Genomic DNA, 7,614 nt, shown 5'->3' with positions numbered 1-7,614 from the left:
TGAGGGGGGGGGGGCGCCGCACAGTCCAGTGGATGCCATGGCCGCGGGGAGGAGGGCTCTGGCGTGGTGGCATCGCGGGGGAGGACAGAGGCGCGGCGGGGCGGCGACCGGTGACGGAGCCCATCGGCGGGGCGCGGGGTCGGGCGCCGGACGGCACGGCCGTTGCCCCGATCCAGAGGGGATCGAGGAGTGGGTGAGCGAGGGGAGTGGGGATGGGAAGTGGCGACGTGGGGGTGTCGGTTAGGGTTTGGTGCCCCCAGGGGGTTATAGGCCAGGGGAGGGAGTGGGCCGGCCTGGCAGGCCACTGGTTGGGCCGAGGTCCAGTTGGCCTGGGGGTTTTCTTTTCCTTTTTTTTGTTAGTTTGTTTTTCTATTTTATGTCTTTTCTTCTTTTCTGTTTTATTAAATTTCGGTGTTTATGAAAACCCAAGTTGCACCTAAAATATTTTTAATACTTATGCCACTACCGCAATTAACTTGGCACCTAATATAAAATCACTTGTAATTGTTTATTATTTTATAATCATTTAACTAATTGTGTTTGCTACTATTTTATTCATTTTGAGTATTTACATATTTTATACAAGTGTGGTTTCTCCACCATAATTACCTACGCATTATTTGGCACAACTAGAACATTTTAGTTTTATTATTTGAAAACTTTTGTCGTTTGCCTATATTTTAAATTTGAATTTGAATCGTTTTGAACTAACACGAGTTTACCAACAGTAACTGAGGTGACGTGGCATCATTAGCGCAGGGTTACTGTAGCTTGATTACCCGGGCATCACAATTCTCCTCCACTACAAGAAATCTCGTCCCGAGATTTAAGCGGTGGAGTAAGGGAGGGGGGGAAGGTGTTGGTAGCGAAAAACCTAACGAGTCTTCTCGGTCTTGGCTGCCCTTTCGAAGAGGTTGATCCCTTTCGTTGATGTCTTCATTTCTTTATTTCAAAGCATCATGATGAAGTTGTCGTCCTTTCTTCAGGGAACTCCATCATACTTACTAATAGGTAAGTGGCAGCTCTACAATGATAGGATGTTATAAGGGAAATTCATCTGGGGGTATCCCAAGAATGAACTTATGAGTATCTCTCGAGTTGAACAAATGACACACATCGAGAGCAAAGTAAGACAGTGCGATAAGAAGTTTCAAGCGGATAGGCAATCGTTCATTGCCTGAAGCAGAGTGCGAAAGGGGTTCAGAGCAACGGGAATAAGTATTGTGTCCGATACCAAAATAGATCACTTGGGACGGTGGCCCGTGAATTACATACGAGGCCGCACGCGAGGAACAACCTTGGGAAGAGGGGGTGCAGGAGAGTCAGGTTTCGATCCTGTGGAACTGTGGGTTATGGGCCCACCATGTGGGTTAAAAGTAGGAAAGGCGGTGACGTCTTGCACAATCATGTAAGCAAGGCATGTCAGAGGAGAGTCTGTGGGTCATGTCGGCAACAACATAGGTACCAAGGGCGAGGGACGAAGAGAACCATTTTTCTGCTCGTTGAAACGAGGCGGACCAATAGGCAAGGTTCCTGTCCATCGGTGGTTACCGGAATGTCATCAATAATAGTAACAAGGTCTTACCGACAGAGTTGTACATCGAGGCGTTTGCACAAGCAGTGGATTATTACTGCTTATATCATATAGATCATAGAAAAGGTTTAAACAAACCAATGGAAGGAAAATATGATCATCAGATTAAACAGAACAATGGAAAGGAAAATATGTTTAAACACATTTTTCAAGGGTATATCCTTCCCAAGGACAAGCAGAGCAAGATATCCATGACAGGATATAAAGTAGAAAACCATTTAGGTAAGGGGGAAGGAATCTCATGATATTACCCATACAACGGTGTTAGGATAAGTGATAAATAAAATTTAGCATCGTGCTTCAAATGTTCCTGTTGAAAATCGGAGTACCATTGACATGCTTCGAGATAGCATTGACAGGGTCTTCAGGTGAAGATCCGACTTTAGAAACACGAAGGATCCATCAGGAATAACTTGTAGAATAAGTCTTACAATTTCCTCATGGAAGAATGGCTAAACTTGCTAAAAAGGATACTACAACAATAGGTCCTCCACCCAGGGGGGGGGGTGCTAGGCATGACATCATGTTACCGGGTCATCAAAGGACCAACATCATAACTCTTGGAAAGTTGTCCCAACCATCATATCTGACCGAGATTCAGATCCGGTTGGTGTTAGGATACCTCAGACTTAGGATACCTGAGAAGAAAAGGTGCAACGCAAATTGACGAGATGACATGGTAAGATTCTCGGGGAAATGAACTATGAAGCGATTTCCGTTAACAAGAGTCCATCATTAACCCAAGGAGAGGACAAGGAGGTGTCTGGTGAACTCAACGGCAATTCACCGAGATTCCCAAAAAATGGATTTCCACCATTAAGTGAACAAGGAGATAACATTTGTCAGATCAAATGATATAAGGAAGTATGCTCGAGGAAAACATACACAATTAAACATTGGTTGAAGGGTGCGCCCGAAATATGGGTTGGGTTGCACGACCAATGTCAGAATGGTGATTCAATAATCAATAGCCTAAGAATGAACTTTCGACCATTAACTTCAAAAATAGGGTTGCTAGAAGGAAAGAATCCAAACAACACCGTTCACTTGTTGGAATTAACACGGGGACCAAGAAAGAATGGTGATGGTGAGAAGTATTTCTATGTCAAGAATTCTCAAGAGGTGGAACAAATCTCAGAACATTCTTGACATAAAGGATGGTAACACTCCAAGGTAAAGAAGAACAATTGCAGGATAGCAAGGAACTCAAGGTATAACACCAAACATGAACAAGCTTGTGTTGGTGGGAAGGCAATAAAGTGGTCGATGATAATACAATTCATCGAGGGCAAGGATGGTATTTCTCATCATGAATTCAATTGATATCCTGGATGAGCTCAGAATGTTGATGATCACGACACCTTTGTCGCGAGAGTTCATGAAGATGTAATCGATCGGCGACGACATCAAGTCAAAGTAATGATGAAGTGAAAGGTTATTGGAACCAAGGGTACGACACAACTCGAAACCAAGCTTGTTGTTCAAGGCGAAATGGTATGACGACGAGGATCGACGTAAGGTTAGTTCATCGTCGAAAATTGTGCTCCGAGAAGAAGGACCGGGTAGCACAGTTAAAATCATCAAGACAATGATATAGCCAAACAGGCTAGGAATGGCGTGATCGGGTACAAACTCATACTTAAAGAAGATTACTAAGAGTTGTTGAACCGTAGTGCGGACTCGGCTCAGTTATCGGTGTCTTTGAGTGTTTAATAACTCAGAGCCCGTGAAAAATTGGAATCAGTGGGAAGGTAGTACTTGATGAACTCATTGAAAGTTATGCAGTTCCATGATAATCTCGAGATACCAGGGGGGTAATACTCGAAGACGGATCAAAGTAGAGGTTGGACCGGGGTATTGATCCACAGAAGACAAGTTCTTGCACTTGCATCGAAAATGGTATTTAAAGGAGAACATGGTCGGAACCACGATTGTAAAAGGGCAGACCCCAGATATAAGATGAACTTATATCAAGGGAATAATTAGTTTTAAAAGAAGCTTCGATGAGAAGATGTACAACGTGTCCATGGGCATGAACATAAAGTTCAAGGTCGACTCCCACTTCTCCAATGTATAACCTTTCATTCACTTCTCACTTTCGAGGAAGTTGTAGTGTTGAAATTTTATCTGGCATAATACCAGGAGTGTATGACTCGTGAAAACTTTCGGGTTCACACGTTTTAGAGAAGGCATATGTTCAACCCATCAGGTTATCGTGGAAATATATACCACAAGCTTCAATAGTAGATATCACCAGCTCGAAGCAGAGCATGGTTGAGAAAGCAGAGGATACAATTTACCAAAGGCATTATGTATCAGAGGAAAGGCTCACAAGGTTATTGAATATGAAGGGCGTTGTCAGGTAAAATCCAACAATGGATCGGGCGATCCACAACGGAGCTGATGTGAGTATCGGTACTCAATCAGAGGAAGAAAGAATGCACGGGCATCATATTATAGGACAACTGAATAATTTGATGCTTAGATAACAAAAGAATTATGATTTCCAAAACAAAGGATCAGAAGCAGACGCTCTGACCAAGGATGGATAAGTTCAATAGACTTAGGGGCACAACCGATGGCAATTGATTGGTCGAGAACCAGCTCATGTTCAAAAATGTCGTCTGAGCCGGAAGGAGGAATTCTAGGATCTGTTTGAGGATTGCGAGCATTCGCAACAAATCGAATCAACGGACTCAAATGATAATGACAATGGATGTCAACAAGATTACTAGACTTATGGGATTAACCATAATGCAAGTAATCAAGAATTTCAAGAGCAATAGGATGCTCAGGATTTTCGGAAGATCGAATGGTATTTCGAGGATTCGCGACATACATGCATCAACTGGGGATGAGTGGATACTCGGTAAGTGCGAGAAATTATCCGTAGGGGTATTCAGGCGACAAGGAACTGCAAGGCAGTAGGCACAAAAGGATTCTCGGAACATTAGAGAGAATTTCGGGGTATCTTGTAATAACAAGATCAACTGGGAATAAAAGTAAGAACGACAGGTGTAAGTATTTATCCATAGGGATGTTTCGGTGGTAGGGAATTGCAAAAGCGACAGACATAAGGTCTCGAGAGAATATCGGAGAGTATCTTCAAAATCTTCTGGTGCAGTAGGCGATCATTTGTGATAATGGGCTCTCCGGGAGAAAGTAGTTACGAGAACCTAGAGTCATATTTAGTAAAATTATTTAACCCGAATAGAGGAGAGATTAGAGTCCCAGAGTATAGGTCGAGGAATAAAAGATCCTAGTACCACCCAATGGCGACGTGTGCCCATAAGACACACAGCCATGTTAGTAAAAGTTTTGCAATGTCTAGACTCGACTTCGGCCAAGGAGTTGGAAGGGGGATTCCTACAGGCAGTCGGCTCTGATACCAACTTGTGACGCCCCCGATTCAATCGTACACTAATCATGCACGCAAATGTGTACGATCAAGATCGGGGACTCACGGGAAGATATCACAACCCAACTCTAAAAACATAAATAAGTCATACAAGCATCATAATACAAGCCAGGGGCCTCGAGGGCTCGAATACAAGTGCTCGATCATAGACGAGTCAGCGGAAGCAACAATATCTGGGTACAGACATAAGTTAAACAAGTTTGCCTTAAGAAGGCTAGCACAAACTGGGATACAGATCGAAAGAGGCGCAGGCCTCCTGCCTGGGATCCTCCTAACTACTCTTGGTCGTCATCAGCGGGCTGCACGTAGTAGTAGGCACCTCCAGCGTAGTAGGAGTCGTCGTCGAAGGTGGCGTCTGGCTCCTGGACTCCAGCATCTGGTTGCGACAACCAGAAAGAAAGGAAAGGGGGAAAAAGGGGGGAGAAAGCAACCGTGAGTACTCATCCAAAGTACTCGCAAGCAAGGAACTACACTACATATGCATGGGTATATGTGTAAGGAGGCCATATCAGTGGACTGAACTGCAGAATGCCAGAATAAGAGGGGGATAGCTAATCCTGTCGAAGACTACGCTTCTGGCAGCCTCCGTCTTGCAGCATGTAGGAGAGAGTAGATTGAAGTCCTCCAAGTAGCATCTCCAAGTAGCATCTCCAGTCGCATCGCATAGCATAATCCTACCCGGCGATCCTCCCCTCGTCGCCCTGTGGAAAAGCGATCACCGGGTTGTCTGTCGAACTTGGAAGGGTGTGTTTTATTAGGTATCCGGTTCTAGTTGTCATAAGGTCAAGGTACAACTCCAAGTCGTCCTGTTACCGAAGATCACGGCTATTCGAATAGATTAACTTCCCTGCAGGGGTGCACCACATAGCCCAACACGCTCGATCCCATTTGGCCGGACACACTTTCCTGGGTCATGCCCGGCCTCGGAAGATCAACACGTCGCAGCCCCACCTAGGCAAAACAGAGAGGCCAGCACGCCGGTCTAAACCTAAGCGCACAGGGGTCTGGGCCCATCGCCCATAGCACACCTGCACGTTGCGAGGGCGGCCGGAAGCAGAACTAGCCCCCTTAATACAAGAGCAGGCTTACGTTCCAATCCGGCGCGCGCCGCTCCGTCGCTGACGTCTGAAGTGCTTCGGCTGATACCACGACGCCGGGATACCCATAACTACTCCCGCGTAGATGGTTAGTGCGTATAGGCCAGTAGCCAGACTCAGATCAAATACCAAGATCTTGTTAAGCGTGTTAAGTATCCGCGAATGCCGAACAAGGCCAGGCCCACCTGTCTCCTAGGTGGTCTCAACCTGCCCTGTCGCTCCGCCACCAAGTAACAGTCGGGGGCCGTCGGGAACTCAGGCCCACCACTACCTGGATGGAGCCACCTGCCCCTTGAGCCCCCATCTCCAAACAGTATCACCAGTAATGTAACCGTGTAAAGTATATAGTATATGCCCGTGATCACCTCCCGAAGTGATCACAGCCCAGTAGTATAGCATGGCAGACGGACAAGAGTGTAGGGTCTCTGATGGTAAACTAGCATCCTATACTAAGTATTTAGGATTGCAGGTAAGGTATCAACAGATGTAGCAACAATGTCAGGCTATGCATCAGAATAGGATTAACGGAAAGCAGTAACATGCTACACTACTCTAATGCAAGCAGTATAGAGAAGAGTAGGCGATATCTGGTGATCAAGGGGGGGGCTTGCCTGGTTGCTCAGACAAGGAGGGGTCGTCGGTGATGTAGTCGTACACGGTGGCATCAGCGTCGGTCTCGTAGTCTACCGGAGATAAGAGGGGGAAGAAACAATGAATACAATGCAAACATAAACACGACGATGCGTGACGTGACAATGAGCAGTGCTAGGTGTGCCCTAACGTGGTATGAGGTGGTACCGGTTAAGGGGGGAAACATCCGGGAAAGTATTCCCGGTGCTTCGCGTTCTCGGGCAGAGGAGCCGGAGGGGGAAAGTTGCGAGTTCGATAGGTTAGGGGTGTGTGGCGGACGAACGGGCTGCGTATCCGGATTCGTCTCGTCGTTCTGAGCAACTTTCATGTTGAAAATATTTTAATCCGAGTTACGGATTAAAAGATATGATTTTCTAAAGATTTTATTAATTTCTGGGATTTAATTAATTATTTAATTAATTCAAAAATGATTTAATGACATCAGCATGATGTCATGCTGACATCAGCAGTCAACAGAGTTGACTGGTCAACCTGACATGTGGGTCCAGTGGGACCCACCTGTCATTCTCTGTTTAGGTTAATTATAGATTAGTTAATTTAATTACTATTTAATTAACCTAACTAGCTAATTAAATTAATTAAACCGGATTAATTAACTTAATTAATTCATTAGATAATTAATTAATTAATAATTAATCTTATTAAATCATTTTTATATTATTTTTGTTTTATTTTTATTCCCTTTTTTTAAAGGTTATGGGACGTGGGCCCCTGTAGTCAGTGGCACACAGGGCCATAGCGGGTCGGGCGCTACGGGCGAAGCCCCAACCCGATTGGGCGCTGGCCCAGGCGAACGGTGGGGGGGGGGTGCCGGCGACGGGCGCAGGCCGGCGCGAGATTGCGGCGGCAGGGCG

This window comes from Triticum dicoccoides, chromosome 6A, assembly GCF_002162155.2.
Source record: "Triticum dicoccoides isolate Atlit2015 ecotype Zavitan chromosome 6A, WEW_v2.0, whole genome shotgun sequence".
Classification (NCBI taxonomy): Eukaryota; Viridiplantae; Streptophyta; class Magnoliopsida; order Poales; family Poaceae; genus Triticum; species Triticum dicoccoides.
This window is presented reverse-complemented; position numbering follows the sequence as displayed.